Below are 17,430 nucleotides of genomic sequence, written 5' to 3'. Positions count from 1 at the left end.
TCTGTTATTTCCTCCAGCTCTATACACACTTTCCCACTGTCACATTTGATAGGTCCTATTCTTTCACGTCTTATCCTCTTGCTCTTCACATGCTTGTAGAATGCCTTGGGGTTTTCCTTAATTCTGCCCACCAAGGCCTTCTCATGGCCCCTTCTGGCTCTCCTATTTCGTTCTAAAGCTCCTTCCTAGTAGCCTTATAATTTTCTAGATCTCTAATATTACCTAGCTCTCTGAACCTTTTGTAAGCTTTTTTGTTTGTGACTAGACTTATTACAGCCTTTGTACACCATGGTTCCTGTACCCTACCATAACTTCCCTGTCTCATTGGAACGTACCTATACAGAGCTCTACACAAATATCCCCTGAATATTTGCCACATTTCTTCTGTACTTTTCCCTGAGAACATATGTTTCCAATTTAAACCTCCAATTTCCTGCCTGATGGCCTCATAATTCCCCTTAATCCAATTAAACGCTTTTCTAACTCCAATGCTATTGTAATGGAGATAGAATTATGATCACTATCTCCAAAATGCTCTCCCACTGAGAGATCTGACACCTGACCAGGTTCATTTCCCAATACCAAATCAAGTACAGCCTCTCCTCTCGTAGGCTTGTTTACATACTGTGTCAAGAAACCTTCCTGAACATTCCTAAGAAACTCCACCCCATCTAAACCTCTCACTCTAGGGAGATGCCAATCGATATTTGGGAAATTAAAATCTCCCATCATGACAGCTCTGCTATTATTACACCCTTCCAGGATCTGTTTCCCTATCTGCTCCTTGATATCCCTGTTACTATTAGACGGCCTGTAAAAAATACCCAGTAAAGTTATTGACCCCTTCCTGTTCCTAACTTCCACCCACAGAGACTCCGTAGACAATCCCTCCATGGCATTCACGTTTTCTGCAGCTATGACACTATCTCTGATCACAGAGTCCTTTGGGATTTACTCCCAAAGCATTACCCATGAGTGGGTATAGCCACAAGGCAGTGGAGGTTTTAAGATTAGTTTACCTTCTCGTAGCTGAGCTGCTAACCATGGCTGACAAGCCTCATCTGCCTGAAGTGCCTCCATTGCTTCCATTGGTAATGTGTTTTTTCAAAGAATAAAATTTCTTATTTTTAAAAATAAGATACTGAGCTGTATGACTTATCTAGGTTGGTATTCTTTCTTATAATGAAAGAATTAACTTGCAGTTATTGCACTTTCATAAAAACAGTATGTTCCAAAATATTTTAAAAACAATTAAGTAACTTCTGAGTGCTGTAAAGGACTGATTACAATTACATCCTACAAATAGTAATTAAATTACAATACAATTCAATTGATTAATTTGATAAACATTGGTTACGTCACTGTATCATGACGTCTGCTTACACCTAGCTGAGTATGCAGAGAGTTGTAACACACACAATATAATGGAGGAACTCAGCAGGCCGGGCAGTATCTATGGAAAAAACTACAGTCGACGTTTCAGGCCAAAACCTTTCGGCAGGAGTGGAGAAAGAAAGCTGAAGAGTAGATTTGAAAGGTGAGGGGAAGAGAGAGAGAAACGCCAGGCAATGGTGAAACTTGGACAGAGAGGGATGAAGTAAAGAGCTAGGAAGTTAATTGGTGAAAGAGACATAAAGCCATGGAAGAAAGGGTGGGGGGGGGGGGGGGGAAGCACCATAGAGAGGCAATGAGCAGGGTTTAAGCCCAAAATGTTGACTGTACTTTTTTCCATAGATGCTGCCTTGTCTGCTGAGTTCCTCCAGCATTTTGTGTGTGTGTGTGTTGCTCGGATTTCCAACAATTGCAGATTTTCTCTTGTTTGTGAAGATAGTTATTTTTAGCTGGTATCTCATAAGCTTAAGCATGACCTTAGTACTACTACTAAGCCAAGGCTGTCACACAGTTTGTCACAACATTGCATACATAAAGGTTGACAAACTTGAAACAGTTTGGGATATGTCAATGTTTAAATTTAGCACTGCTGCAGAAATTACTTACCTACTTTGTTACATCAGCATCACTTGAATGCTCCATTTAACACCCGTTCTCACCAGTACAGGGTTACTCAGGATTGATCAGAAACTGAAGTGATCTTTATGGAACTATGGAATGACAGATAAGTAGGGCTGGATGAAAAGGAACTATGGTGCATGAGATAGAAAGTCCTGAAACTAAGACAAGTTCAGTGAAAAATAAAAGGCCTTGAAATTGGAGAGGATGGTAAGAAATTGGAAGCAGAGTTGAGAGAGGAGCTCAAGAGGAATTAAGTTTTTTTTAGGAAGAGAGACTGGGAAAGGGAGCTTAGAAAGAGAATTGAAGCCTTAGCTCCCACCCCAGCAGTTACTATCCTACAACCATCAGGCTCCTGAACCAGCATGGATTACTTCATTCTCCACTACTCTAAACCCATGATCCACAGACTCACTTTGAAGGACTATTTCCAACTCATGTTTTAAGTATTATTTTTATTTGCACTTTGTCTTCTTTTGCGTAGTGATCATTTGTCAGTCTTTATCTAGTTTTTCATAAAATTCCATTGTATTTCTTTTATCCTGTAAATGCAGGAAAATGAACCTCAGGATAGTAAATGGTAACATAAATGTACTTTGATAATACATTTGCTTTGAACTTTAAAATGGGGTTATGTTAACATGGTACCCAGCTTTTCCTCGTAAACTGGAACCAATAATATGGTGAGTGAATGTGCAATGAGAGTAGAACTGGCAATGAAAGAATGAGTACATTCCCGTGATTTATTGTGGGTAGAATTTTTGCAATTGGTTAGCAAGGAGAGCTGCAAGACTAAAGATTTTCATAGCAACAGCTACAAATAATCCTGAACTAAATATGCTTAATTTGACCATCAGCACTTTAGTCAGGATCTTGCAGAATTTATAGTTAGAGCCAAAATTGGGTGTCAGCAATTTTATTTGAGCAATTGGCATTTGGCACACCTACAGAGATAGCTTGGCAAACCATGGGTTTTCTGCATTGCCAGAGGGTAACATAGCTAAAAATGGGTTGGCATCAGCTAAAGACTTATTTCAGAAGCCTCTTTAATGACTATTGTACAACTGTATGTAATTTCCCTAGTTTGCTTAATGCATACACCCTGTAGATTTTACCCTAACTTTGAAGAGAGACCCTGAAATAGGGCACTAGATACACTACCTTTTCTTATTCATGTTATCTATGACCTTTGTCATTTTATAAATTTCTACAAGGTCACTCCTCTTAAACTTGAGGGAAATAAATCCCAGCCAATCCAGTTTCACCTTGTAGCTCAAGCCTCGCAGTCCCAGTGACATCCTTGAGAACCTTTTAGGCACCATTTCCAGTTTAATGACATAGTTCCTTGTTACGATATGGCAACAATGAATATATAATTGAGACAGGACTTTTATAATAAATAAAACATTTATTAAACACTGCTCAAAAAAACCCCAAAAGTAAACAAACGACTAACTTAACCGGAAGTGGACTGCTATACAGCAGCTCGAACAGTTCTTAAAACGAGAAATGAGAACTCAGTTCTTTAAAGTAGCAGATGCAAAAGTCCAAATGATTTACACAGTCTGATAGGAGAGACTTTTCTTGAAGCCTTAAATTCTCTTACGTGACATTACTGCTGATCCCAGCCAAAGTATGCCTTGCCCGAAGGATTTACAATGAAGGAAATAAAACGGCTTAAAAGCACTGACCTTTCCTTGGCACAACCCTGCATCCAGCTCCTTCTGCTCTTTTAGCAATGCAGGAACTATCTTGGATTGCAGGTTACTAATTCCTTCTAAATGAGGATCAAATAAGGTCGAACCTGTTTTACCACCGATAACACCAACTTTCCTCGATTCTTCAGCTTCCTGAACTTCGATAAATCTTCACTCTCTGACTGGACTTTAACTGGCAGTGATTTTCAGAAATGCCAGCACAACAATTCTTACAGTAGAAATTAAAACTCCACTTTTAAAATGAAACTGCGTCATAAAATCAAATACGCAGCAGAACAGAGTTACTGACGAATTAAACCCCAAACTGACCTGCGTCACAGGGAGGGGTTCTCCTTTTATACTCTGTTGAAACAGGCCATCACATGACCTCTTACTAGAGGGAAAATTATATCACTCCACCATCACAAGACCATTACGTCATGCCCAGCATGATGTATGTAACGTGGCGGAGCAGACTTGATGGGCCGAATGGCCTACCTTTGCTCCTTTTTCTTGTGATCTTGATCCTAAATCCAGACAAGCAGAAATGCACATTCTATCTCACCAATGTCTTGTACAGCTGTAACATGACATCCTAACTCTTGTACTGAGAGGGGATAAGTTGAAAGGAGATGCAAGGGGCAAGTTTTTTTTCCACAGAGAGTGGTGTGTGCCTGAAATGTGCTGCCTGAGGAGGTGGTGTAGTCAAATACATTAGGGACTTATAAGAGACGTTTAGATAGGCACAGGAATGTGAGAGAAATGGGAGGATAGGGACATTGTGTAGGCAGAAGGGATTAATTTAGTTGACTATTTGATTACTAACTTAGTTGGTTCAACACAACATTGTGGGTCGAAGAGGTTGTTCCTGTGCTGTACCGCATTTGTAATATTGATATGAAAACCTAGTGTTGAAGTAGAAGCAATAGATAAGGAAGGAAACACTATCTTCATGAATGCATCTTTTCTATAACTCTGTTGCCATTTGCATTATTTTCATGAAAGATCAAGAAAACACAAGTTGTTTTTTTCTCTTTCCCTCCAAATCATTTGCTGGCCTATTAAACAGGTTTTATTTCATATGCCAAATATCTGTAGTAGTTTGATTTTGTGCACATCACTGCTCTGAGTTTGATGAATAGTATTTCATGAGCCTTTTGGAAGTACTTGTATACTATCATGTAAGGCCACCATAGTACATTTGGGATATGACAGTTTTGGAAGTATCCAGTCAGTGGGTCAGTTAATCTTCAGAATCTGTGTAAATTACAATTAATTTCTAAATGCCTTATTTGTAGTTGTCATGAACACATTGTAACTCATAATTTTTCGGCATTCTGAGATACACACTTGGGACCCATTTTTGTTTTAACTTCAGTTTAATTTGTATCAAAATCAGTAGTTTTATTATGTGTTAGTAAGTTTGCAGATTTCACCGATTTGTGGAAAGTGTGTTAAATTGCCAAAATATGCAGCAGGATATAGATCAGCTGTAGTTATGAGTGGAGAATGAGAGATGGAATTTCATCTAGAGGTGAGGTGTTGCACTTTGGGAGGTCTAATGTAAAAATAAAGTACACAGTTAATGTGCCGATGTACAGAGGAATCTTGTGGTCCAATTCCTTGATTCACTTAAAGTGGCTGCAGCATTTGATAGAGTGGTAAAGAAGGCAATATAAAGATGTGCTTGCCTTTAGTAGTCAAGGCACTGAGTTCAAAAGTGAGAAAGTTATGCTGAAGTTTTATAAAACTTTGGTTAGGCCTCATTTAGTTCTGTTCATCTCATTATAGGATGGATATTTTTGCTCTGGAGAGGGTGCAGAAGTAGTTTACGTGGATGCTGCCTGGATTAGAGGACATATATATAAGGGGCAGTTGGACAAACTAGGGTTGTTTTCTCTGGAGCAATGAAGTCTAAGGGGAGACCCGATTTGAAAACAGGAGAGGCATGAATTAAGACTAGAAAGACGGTATCTTTTTCCACAGGATCGAAACGCAATTATAGTGAGGGGGTGAAGTTCAAAGGAGATGTGAGTGTCAATTTTTTGTTTGTTTTTCACAGAGAATGGTGTGTGTCTGGAATGCCCTACCACATGTGCTAGTGGAGGCAGATACAACAGAGGTACTAAAGAAGCATCTAGATAGGCACATGAAAATGGAGAGGCATGCGCAGGCAGAAGGGATTAGTTTAATTTGGTGTCATTATGTTAAAACTTCATGGGCCAAAGAGCCAGATTCTGTGCTGTACTGTTTTATGTAATTTAATGTCATTTGACTTTTTTTACACATTTTTTAAACAGTGGATTTAGGTTAACTGGACCAGTATATTTTGGCCCAATTAAGCGGCTGCCCCAATTAGCCAAAGTTTCATGGAAATAGTTAAAAAGGTATATTAAAAAACTTGAGTAACAAATTATGTATTTAAGTGAAATACAGAACAAATTAGAGTACTATAAAAACATAATAGTTCCTAATAGTCATCAGAGAAATTCATTCAGAATACACTGCCTTGTTCTTTTGATTGACTCTAAAAGAACAAAACCAGTGCAGGCAGAGTATAGATAATGGATTGCCTTCATCCAATGCATCCTCCAAATCTTTATTTTCATTGCAACATTCAAGATTATTGTTGATACTTTCAAATTCTTTGTAGTTTCTAACTCCTGAAGTAGTGAAATCGTTTCATTTTCACTCCCAGCCATTTCTGGTACCTCCAAGTCAAAGTGATTGAAACTGCACTGATCAAAATTGTCAATTGTCTTACTGCTTATTTCTTGCCAACTATGAGTGACAAAAATCTCCACTTTTTGAATGCAAACACACACAATTGATGCTATTTAAAAACTTTCCAATCTGAGCATAGTGTAGCATTTAGGAGCCATGCAAATACACGTGACTGACACTAATTAAAAACTGTTTGGAACCAGTCTCCTGTCCCAATTAAGTGGCATAGTGTTGCACATAAATGAAGGGAATCCCGGCTACTTTCTCAATTAGTTTTTATTTTTTAAGAGTTGGCCCAAATAAGTGGATGCTTTGTTTAAGTGATGGGAGTGATGGCTGAACTGGGCCAAAATGTACTGGTCCTTATGTTTTCAAATTAACCAATCCTTACTCTTAATAGACTCTCAGTTATTAAGACCTGATGTCTGAATTTTCTTTTAGTTCCAAAACTGAAACAGCAATTCTCTAAATAAAATAGATCATTCTGCTAGAAAATTTCAGGAACTCCTAAGTAGTTTTCATGATTCAAGACTGTCTATTTTCATTCTTCAGTAAACAAATGTAAAGGGGACTGAAATAATTGTTACTTAGGACCTGATGCAGCATAAAAAAATACAATTAGCATAAGAATCACAATAAAAATCAATAAATGTCAATACACAAGATTAGCTTATATGCATAGACTGATTGTATGTACGTGAAGTGACACTAGGCACAGAAATAGCTCTACATAAGGTGACTGACAGGAAATGATAAAGTAGTAATGGGGGGTGTGGTGGGTTGGGTTAATGGTTGGAGGCACTGGTCAGCCTGATGGCTTGGGAGAAGTTACTGATTTTGAGTCTCGTAGTCCTGGTGTGAATGCTGCATGGTCTCTTCCTTAATGGAAGTGGGACAAACAGTCCATGAGCAGAATGGGTGGGGTCCTTCATGATATAGCTGACCATTTTCTAACACCATCTGCATATATGTCCTTAATGGGGGGTAGGCTGGTGCCAGTGATGTGGTAGGCAGTTTTAATTATGTGTTGTACAGCAGTTCTTTTTCTGTAGCACACCGTTCATATGTAATGTTTAACTGAATATGAGCCTGGCACAGATAATTCTAATAATGGCTTTGTTTGACATTTACATGTGTGGGGAAGTGCAAGGAAGGATGAGAACTTCAAGCAAGTTTTAACTATGAAAGAGGTTAAAAAGTAGAACCTCAATGGTTGTAACATCACAGTTACTCCTATTGTCACATGCTAAAAAATCTAGCTGAAAAGCGCAAATCAAAAAATGTAGCTCAGGTAGTGCAGGAAGCAGGCTTTAAATTTCTGGAACTTTGGGACTGTTTCTGGACTAATTAGAAAAGTTAACCTCAACAAGAACAGTATAAGTATAGGTATCATCACGTTTGCTACTTTTATTGGGGGGGGGGGGGGGGGTCCAGTTAACTTGGTAAGGGATGGGAAGCCAGAAGTGTTAGGAGAGAGAGAAAGTTAGAAATATAGTAATCAAAATACATTAGTAACAAAAACAAAGGCAACCAGGAAAAATACAATGTACGAAAACAATATTAAAAGGTCAAATTTAAAAACACTTTATCTAAATGCATGCAGCATCAGCAGCAAGAGAGTGAATTAGTGAAACAGACTATCATTAATGGGTAAAATCTAATTGTGGAAATATGAATGCAATGTGAAGGAAGCTGGAAACTAAATTTTTCTAGACCTTCAAGATGTAGAAAAGAAAGAAAAACTGGAAAAGGAGAGAGAAAGTAATGCTATCAATACAGGGTGGCATCTGTATAGTAGCTACAAAGGAGTTTGGGTCAGCAAATCATGGTATAGAATTAGAAACTGTTTTTCTTGATCTATGAGGTAATGAGCGAGAAAACAATATCTCCAGGCCTTTCTATGATGGTGGTGATGTAACTAAGGTACGATTGAGGGGATAAGATACTTGTAGCATTAGGAACTTTAATATAAATAGAGCAAATCAAATTAGTACCTACTACATCACAGATGAATGTCTGAAATGTACACAGGTAGATTTAGAACAGAGAATATAGAACAGTATAGCCTTTCGGCCCACAATATTGTGCCAACATTTTAAACTAAGATCAATCTAACCCTTCTCTCCAACATCGAATTCCATTTTTTCTTCATCCATTTGCCTTCCTAAGTCTCTAACATCCCCACCATACTTTCCTCCAATCACCTTAAAATGATGCCCTCTCATATTAGCCACTGCAAACCTGGGGAAAAAAGGCACTGGTTGTCCACTGTCTCTTAGCATCTTCCACACCTCCTACCACGTCACCTCTCAACTTCCTTCAATCTAGAAAGGCCCTGGCTTGCTCAACCTATCCTCATAAAACAACATCCTGGTGAAATTTCTCTGCACCCTCTCTAAAGCTTCCACGTCCTTCCTATGAGGTGACCAGAGTTGAATACAATACCCCAGGTGTGGTCTAATCAGTTTTTTAGAGCTGCTCTTGAATTCAATCCTCAGACTTACGAAGGCCAACACACCATACACCTTAAATCACTCTCTCAATTTGTACTGCAACTTTGTGGGATTTCCATTAACCCTGTATACTGCCTTAAATTTTGACCTTCCAAAGTGAATCATTTCACACTTTCTGGATTGAACCCCATCTGCTGTTTCTCAGCCCAGCTCTGCATCCTGTCAATGTCCAGTTGTAACCTATGAAAATCTTCTGCACTATCAAAACAGCAGCAAACTTTGTGTCATCTGCAAACTTACAAACCCACTATTCTGTCCCCTCATCCAAGTCATTTATAAAAATCATAGAGCAAATGTCAAAGAATGGACCCCTGCAGAATATCACTGGTCACCAACCTTCAGGAAGAATATGCTCTATCTAATTATTAATTCTAATACCACCCTCTGCCTTCTGTGGGCAAGTAAATTCTGAATCAACACTGCCAAGTTCCCCTGGACCACATGCCTCCTGACTTTCAGAATAAGCCTAAAAAAGGGAACCTCATCAAACACCTTACTAAAATCCATATACACATCTACTGCTCTGCCTTTATCAGTATGTTTGTCATCTCAAAGAACTCAAATCAGGCTCGTGAGGCACAACCAGTCCCTCAAAAAACCATATTGACTATCCCTCATCAGACTATGCTTCTCCAAATGCTCGTAAATCCTGCCTCTCAGAATCCTCTCCAATTGTTTGCCCACCGCTGATGTAAGATACACTGGTCTATCATTCCCAGGCTTATCCATATTACCTTTCTTGAACAAAGATATAACATTTGCCACCCTCCAATCATCTGGGTATTACTCTGGCACAAAGATCATCACCAAAGGAACAGCAATTTCTTTAGAAGTGGGATGTCCCTCATTCCGCCCAAAGGACTTAACGATCCTAATGTTTTTTTCAAAAGCTGCAGCACATCATCTTCCTTAACGTCGACATGTTCTAGTGTGTCATCCTGTTTTACACAGTCCGCACAATCATCAAGGTCTCTCTCACTCTAGGAATGTTTCCTGTCCTTGATCAGTCTTACCCTCACTCTAGTCATCCTTTTGTTCTTCACATACGTGTGAACAACTTGGGGTTTTCTTTATTTCTACTTTCCAAGGCCTTCTCATGCCCCCTTCTAGCTCTCCTGTCCATTCTTCAGCTTCCTGGTAATTCTCTACAGTTCTGCCTGATGTTTCCTTCCTAAACCTTAAGTAAGCATCTTTTTCCTTCTTGATTAGATGTTCTACATCTCTCGTCAACCATGGTTCCTTCTCCCTACCATCCTTTCCCTATCTCAGCGGAAGGGAAGCCTACCCAGAACACCATGCCAAATGCTCTCTGAACAACCTCCATATTTCCTTTGCACATTTTCAAGAGTATATCTGTTCTCAATTTACTCTCCAAAGTTACAACCAAAACAGTATCAAATTGACCCTCTCCGAAATACTTTTAACATTTCGTTTGCTCCTATCCCTGCCCGAGGCTATGTTAAAGACCAGGGAGTTGTGTTCACTGTCTCCAAAAGCTCACCCACTTAAACATCCGTCTCCTGATGAGGCTCAATACCCAGTACCAGATCTAGTACGACCTTTCCTCTAGTCTTTAATCAGCCTGTCTACATATCGTGTTAAGAATCCTTCCTGGACATGTGTAATAAATTTTACCCCATTTAAATCTTTTGTACTAAGGAGATGCCAATCAATATTCTTAAAATCTGCCTCTCAATCTGCACCTCTGTTGCTATTGGGGGGGAAGAGTGGGGGTCTATAGAATACTCCCAATAGAGTGATTGCTCACTTCCTGTTTCTTACTTCCATCCACTGATGATCCTTCTACAATTTCCTCTTTCTGCAGCTGTGATACTATCCCTAATAAGCAATGCCACCCTCTTTAGCTCTCTCCCTGTCCCTTTTGAAACTTCAGCAGCCATTCCTGTCCATGTGACAGCCAAGTCTCTGTAATAGCCACAGTCATAGTTTCATGCACTAAGCCATGCTTTAAGTTCATCAGCCTTGTTCCTGATACTTCTCACATTAAAAGAGATACATTTCAACCCATCCAACTGACAGCAATTAGGACAGTTCCACCTTCTATCCTTCCTCAGTCTCTCTACACGCTTCATCTACCTTTATATCAACTGCTCCACCCCCTGGCCTATCACTGGTTTCCAACCGGTTGCCAAACTAGTTTAAACATCAACAGCTTTAGCAAACCTGCTGGCAGACATTGGTCTCCCTTGAGTACAGGAGTAATTCATCCCTTCTGTTTAGTTTTAGTTTAGAATGTACAAACTACTTGCTTCAGTGGTGGGAATTGAATCTGGGTAACAGCTTTACACTAACCTCTATGCTATTGTGCCAGCCCCTTTGTACAGGTTTTACTTTCCTGAGAAGAAACCTCAATGATCTACAAACCTGAAATCCTGCCCCCTATACCGATTCTTAAGACACATCATCCTATGCTTAAGCTCACTGTTGTAAGCAACCACCCAGAGATTACGTCCTTGAGGTCCTTCTTTTCAGCTTCATACCGGCTTCCTATATGCTCTTCAGGACCTCATCCCTTTTCCTACTTATGTTGCTGGTACCAATATGTACCACAACTGCCTGCTCAATCTCTCCCTTAAGAGTGCTGCTAACCCAATCTGAGTCATCCCTTACCCTGGCACCTGGAGGCAACATACCATTCGGGAACACACACAAAACGCTGGTGGAACACAGCAGGCCAGGCAGCATCTATAGGGAGAAGTACTGTCGACGTTTCGGGCCAAGACCCTTCGTCAGGACTAACATTAATGCTTCTCCCTATAGATGCTGCCTGGCCTGCTGTGTTCCACCAGCAATTTGTGTGTGTGTTCCTTGAATTCCCAGCATCTGCAGATTTCCTTGTGTTTGCTTTTTAAATACCATTCGGGAGTCTTTTTCATAACCAGAAAATCTCCTGTCTGTTCCCCTAACTACTAAAACCCCCATCACCACTGCTTTCCTCTTCTCTCCCTTCCCTTTTGAGCCACAGAGCCAGATTCAATGCCAAAGATCTGGTTGCTGCAGCATCGGTAAGTCCCCCCCAACATCTAGATCCAAGTTGATAAACAAGCCATTTTAGGCTGAATTCTGTGTAATGAAAGGTTTGTTGCAACGGGCCTCCTAGGATAGAATGACTATAATAGGATAGAATTTCACTTTAATTTCAAAAGTTATGGCTTTCAATCTGAAATCAGGTTTCAAAGTCAAAGTAAATTTATTATCAAAATATGCAGATGTCACTATATATACCCTGAGATTCATTGTCTTAGACATTCACAGTAGAACAAAGAAATAGAATCAATGAAAAACTACAGACAAGCAAAAACTGACAACCAGTGTACAAAAAACAAATGACGCAAGCATAATAAATAAACAAACAAACAAATATATAAATAAATAATACCAAGAAGATGAGTTATGGAGTCCTTGAAAGTGAGTGCACAGGCTGTGAAATCAGTACAAGGTTTCAGATGGAAACCAAGGAAATTGTAAAGATATGAGGTGAAGTTTAGCTGTGATTAGTCAGGAAATTACATCAAAGGTGACATGCTATTACATGATTGACATTTAAGGAATTGATTTATGACATACGACAAATATACATTCCTTTAAGCCATAAAGACATGAAAGGAAAAGTGGTCCAAATTAAAGATATTAAAATAGTATAAAGAAGATAAAGCAGTAAGACTGACGATTGGGTATGTTTAAGAATTCAATATTCAAAATTGATAAAAGACAGAGTACGATCAAAGCAATGAGAAATGCAAAAATAGGTAGTAATTTTAGTACGCAAGCAAAAGATTAGCAAGACTAAATCTTAAACACAAGAGGTACTGCAGATGCTGGAATTCCAGAGCAACATAGATAAAATGCTGGAGGAACTCAGCAAGCCAGGCAGCATATATGAAAATAAATAAACAGTTGACAATTTCAGGCAGAGACCCTTCCTCAGGGCTGTGAAGGAAGAGGAAAGACGCCAGAATAAGTAGATGGGATGGGGGAGAAGGTGGACAAGTTAGAAGATGAATCCTGATGGGTGGGAAAGGTAAAAGGCTGGAAATGGAGGAATCTTATAGGAGAGAATGAACCATGGGAGAAAGGGAAGCAGGAGGGGCATTAGGGGGAGATGATAGGCAGGTGAGGAGAAGAGGTTAAAGTGGGGAACGGAAGAAGAGAGAAAGGGGAGGGGAAAAGGAAAAAGAAGTCCTTAGTAAGGGTCCTGATCCAGTCCCGAAGAATGGTCTTGGCCTGAAGTGTTGACTGCTTATTAATTTTATAGATGCAACAAAAAATTTAACTAAACATGCTTGTGAAAGGTGATCTCATTCAAAATTTGTTCTCATTTATCTGAGGAGTCAACTCTAAGAGGTTAAAATAAGAGAGAAGCCATTTTGGTGAAACAGCACAAAATTTCAAAACTTGTAGAGTGTGGTGAATCTTTGCAATTCATTAGAGGTATGTAGTGTAGACTTAGCTTTTTTAAAAAACATGAGTTTGGTAAAGCAGAATTACAGATATAAACACCGAGTAGAGAAATGGTGTTGAGGTAGAAGACTAAGCAACACACACAAAGTGCTGGTGGAATGCAGCAGGACTGGCAGCATATATAGGAAGAAGTACAGTTGACGTTTCAGGCCGAGACCCTTCATCAGGAGTAACGGAAAAAGATAGTAAGAGATTTGAAAGTAGGAGTGGGAGGGGAAAATCCGAAATGATGAAATCCAAAATTGAAGACTAGCTTGATTTTGTAGAATAGGTGAACAGGTTTGAGTGCCAAATAGTCTATTCCTGCTATTTATATTAGTACAGTATGTTTTCTGTTTCCTATAATCTTTGAATGTAAGTCTTAAGTCCATAGCAACTGACTCTTGAAAGGAGTCTCCTCAAGATCAGCAATTTGGTTGCAATTTTTTTACGTAAGATCGCATTCATTATCTGAAGGGGAATTTATAGCATGAAAAAGTAATTACAAGTAAAACATACTAAAACAACTAAAAATTGTATAATACTGTAATATTTTGGTAGACAATTCGTTTCCTAAAGAAATATTTAATGTAGAAAGAATATTTAAGCCGACTCCTCTTATCTCGTTCTCTCCTGAAAACAACAAAGGTATCCTGGAATCTGTTTTAACACATCCGACATCGCACTTATCTTGAACAAAACAGTCATTCATGGGCCTAGAGGTTGAAACTATTTCAGTATGGAATCGCTGTACCGATCACCGCCAAGCTTAATGCTGTCACGACCTGACCTTGTGGCAGAAGGTCACTGGATAGCGAGAAAGAGTGGGAACTCCCGGTTCCAGACAGCACTATCACTTCCTCCCACCCAATCATCAAATGGGTAAGCACATTTACAGTACAAAATGGAGTGACATCAGGAGATGAATAGAGTCAATCTTTCAGAAAATGCGATCAACACTGGAATCACACGACGGCAGTAGTCGGTGCCCAGCAGCCAATGGTCATCGGAGTCTTGATTTCAGGCAATCGACTATAAATAGAAAACTACACGTTATGTAGACTGAGCTTTGCGCGCGCGCAACATACAGACACACATACACAAGCTCAGAGACTTCAATGCCACATCTAACAACAGTTTGACACTGATATTACTAACTTGCCCTACCCTCATTCCTCAAAATCCAGTTACTCATCGCTTAACCAACCCACAAAGAAGCACCACATGGTCACATCCCACACTCCCGTGCGAGGCATCCGCTGGTTGGAAGGAAGTCGCCGCCTTTCGGCCAATGGGAAGAGACTTTGTTTCGGGGGTTCAGTGAGGTTTGATTAGATTGGCCGCACTAATTTCGCGCTCTATCTGTGTAGCCGGGCGGAGAAGGAAGACAAAAGAGATAGAAAGAAAAGAAGAGTAAAAGCCCAGCGCTGAGCAGCAGCGGGATAGAGGCAGGCGGAGAGCGCGGGCAACGTTTGCTGGACCCCAGTCGATGCTGGTCACAGCGCAGCCGGGCAGCAAACTCACCCGATAAAACTCTCGCAAAGTTTCAGCTCCAAGTTGGCCCCGCTGTCGATGCTTGTCGGCAGTGGAGGAGGAGGAGAACACGGCTCAGCTTCTCGCTCCCGGTAAGGAGACGGCGACAGTTCCCCCCCCCCCCCCCCCTAGTTTCCCGGCTGATCGCCACCGACGATCTAGCCCTGTTGAGCATTGTTAGTGGGGGCCGGTGGAGGCAGCGGCACCTCCGGAGCCCACGGTGGGGTTGGAGATCCAGCGGCTCCGCTCTCGCGGGTGGTTTGAGCGGGGAGCGCGCGCGCGCGATGACCCCATCCTCGGCGCGAGCCTCCACTGACCCTTCACCCCTGCCGCTGGCCACCCCCAGGGGCTTGAGCGCTGCACAGGTTAAGTGGTCGTTCAGCCTTTCGTCTGCGCTCACAGAGTGTGTTCGGTGATTGCACTCTGTGCTCGCTTTAGTTAACTGCCGGGTTGTTGGCATCTGTACAAATGGTAAACTCGGTGGAGTCGAACCGCGCTTTCAGTTGCTTACTAGTAATCCATAAGATGCTTGTCACTGTTTTCATTATTTCAAGAGTAAAAGTGAGAGATGTAATGAGCCAACTCCAGAATAATCAACCTGCTGGAGGAGCTCAGCAGGTCGAACAAGCATCTGGGAGTAGGGAAAATTGTCAACGTTTCATGATAAAACGCAGATGCTGGGTTTTGATTTGAAACATTCACCACCCTCATTACAAACGCTCCTGACTTGCTGAGTTCCTCCAACGGCTTGTTGCTCTATGTTATGACTTCTGCAGTCTCCTGTATCTCCAGAGTTGTCAAAATCGATCTAGGGCATGGGAAAATGCATGGTTTTGAAAAAAGAGTTATGGTACTATTTGGAGAGTTGTTTTGAGACAACTGCTATAGGACTGATAATCTTCCTATGCTGCATGATTCTCCTGGAAAGCTTGAATGGAATCTGGCAGTTATTGATTCATTGCTAGTTATAGAAAAATACTGGGATCTACACTTATTGATAGAAAATGTTAAAATACGGAAGGGCTAAGTGATGTTTGTTCAAAGAATTTCAACAAATATATCATGGTAATGATAATGTATATTGACAGTTTCAATTGCCTTCGCGTAGGTTTGTGGTGAAAATTGGGGAATATGGATCAAGTAAGCATGGCAGGAACAGATAAAGGGTTGGAGGATTAACTTGGTCGGGAAGCTGAAAGATCAGTTCAGATGTCACTATAGTTCATAATTTATTGCTTTGGTTAAGAGTCAAAATATCTCTCATTCAGGATTGTGGATGGTACCAAGCTGGGAATATGGTTAAGAATGAGGAAACCTGTAATGTAATGTTGTGATGTCAGGGAAAAAATAAGACTAGACTGTTATGTGACAAATAAACTTTAAAATAAAAATGAGTTGATGGTATAAGGATGGTACCAGAATTAATAGATTATCACTATGGTATATAGTTTTTAAAATAAAATTTGGGAATGATCTGCTATGAATCTTCAAATCAGCTAATGGCATAGCAGTTCAGATTAATCGTGATTTCAATGATGAAACAGGCTCCAGTTTGAATTTTAAACTTTAAAAAATAAACAATGTACAATACTGATATTTTATTCATTTTGTAAGCAAGGTAAGTTTTACAGCAGAAAATGATTCTAAGTGGAAATTAAATGCAATTAGTCAAAGGAACGATTGGCTGAGGAAAATGTCATACTGGTGAGACTATCAGAAAATCACAATTGATGGGGATGCTGTCATGAAAAGATATGTTACCATAATGAGTACCCTCTTTGTTTCTAACTTTCTAATATTGGCTGTTTTTATTAAACCATATGATTATTATTACAAAATAAGGACAATGCAAATAACAGTATTGAACATCTTACCTAGTCTGAAGCAAAGGTCTAACTTGGCCACCTTTTGAAAATGAATCTTGCCTGCAGTATTGCTTTAAGTACCCATTTTGTTGCCATCAATACAAAAGTCATATTTTTTTATGCCAATGTAGTTTTGACACAATAGTTCTTGACTCCCTTTGGAAAATGACAGTGTTCATTTTCTGATAGTGTTCCTGATGTTTCGTCACAAAGCAAGTTGTGACTGTGAAAGAGCTATCCATGTTGGTTTACTGCATTGTTTTTCTTGGCCATACAAGACTTTTACTTTAAAATATTTATTCAATATCATTTTGAAAATTGCCATGGAGTTTTTAGTAATATTCTTAGGGTGTAAAGTCATGTAATCATGTGAGGAAATTATTGGAAACGATTTCACGTTCTTTGGCAGTGAGCTTGGAAATCAAAATGCCTTTTACCTCTCTGTCTTCCTTTGGCGAAGTTTAGTTCTTGGGATAATCTAACCATCATCCCTTGACATTCAGTGGCATCACAATCACTGAATCCTGTATCAACATCTTGGGGATTACCATTGACAGGAAACTGAACTAGTCTAGACATATGAACACCATGAGCAGGTCAACGACTAGGAACCCTGCTCCATGTAAT

At 39.9% G+C, this 17,430-nt stretch overlaps 1 protein-coding gene across 2 annotated transcripts in view; it reads left to right on the top strand.

The window, feature by feature from the left end:
* Positions 1 to 17,430, top strand: part of ezh2 (enhancer of zeste 2 polycomb repressive complex 2 subunit) — a 134,242-nt gene that overhangs the window by 23,810 nt on the left and 93,002 nt on the right. The window contains exon 1 of one of the 2 annotated variants that reach the window (XM_059972412.1): positions 14,757 to 15,030. The exons of the other annotated variant lie outside the window; for it this stretch is intronic. The gene's annotated coding sequence lies outside the window, so the exon portion shown is untranslated. Of the gene's footprint in view, positions 1 to 14,756; positions 15,031 to 17,430 lie in introns of those variants that run through there. 2 annotated transcript variants of the gene reach the window in all.

Source organism: Hypanus sabinus, chromosome 6 (assembly GCF_030144855.1).
Source record: "Hypanus sabinus isolate sHypSab1 chromosome 6, sHypSab1.hap1, whole genome shotgun sequence".
Classification (NCBI taxonomy): domain Eukaryota; kingdom Metazoa; phylum Chordata; class Chondrichthyes; order Myliobatiformes; family Dasyatidae; genus Hypanus; species Hypanus sabinus.
This window is presented reverse-complemented; position numbering and strand designations above follow the sequence as displayed.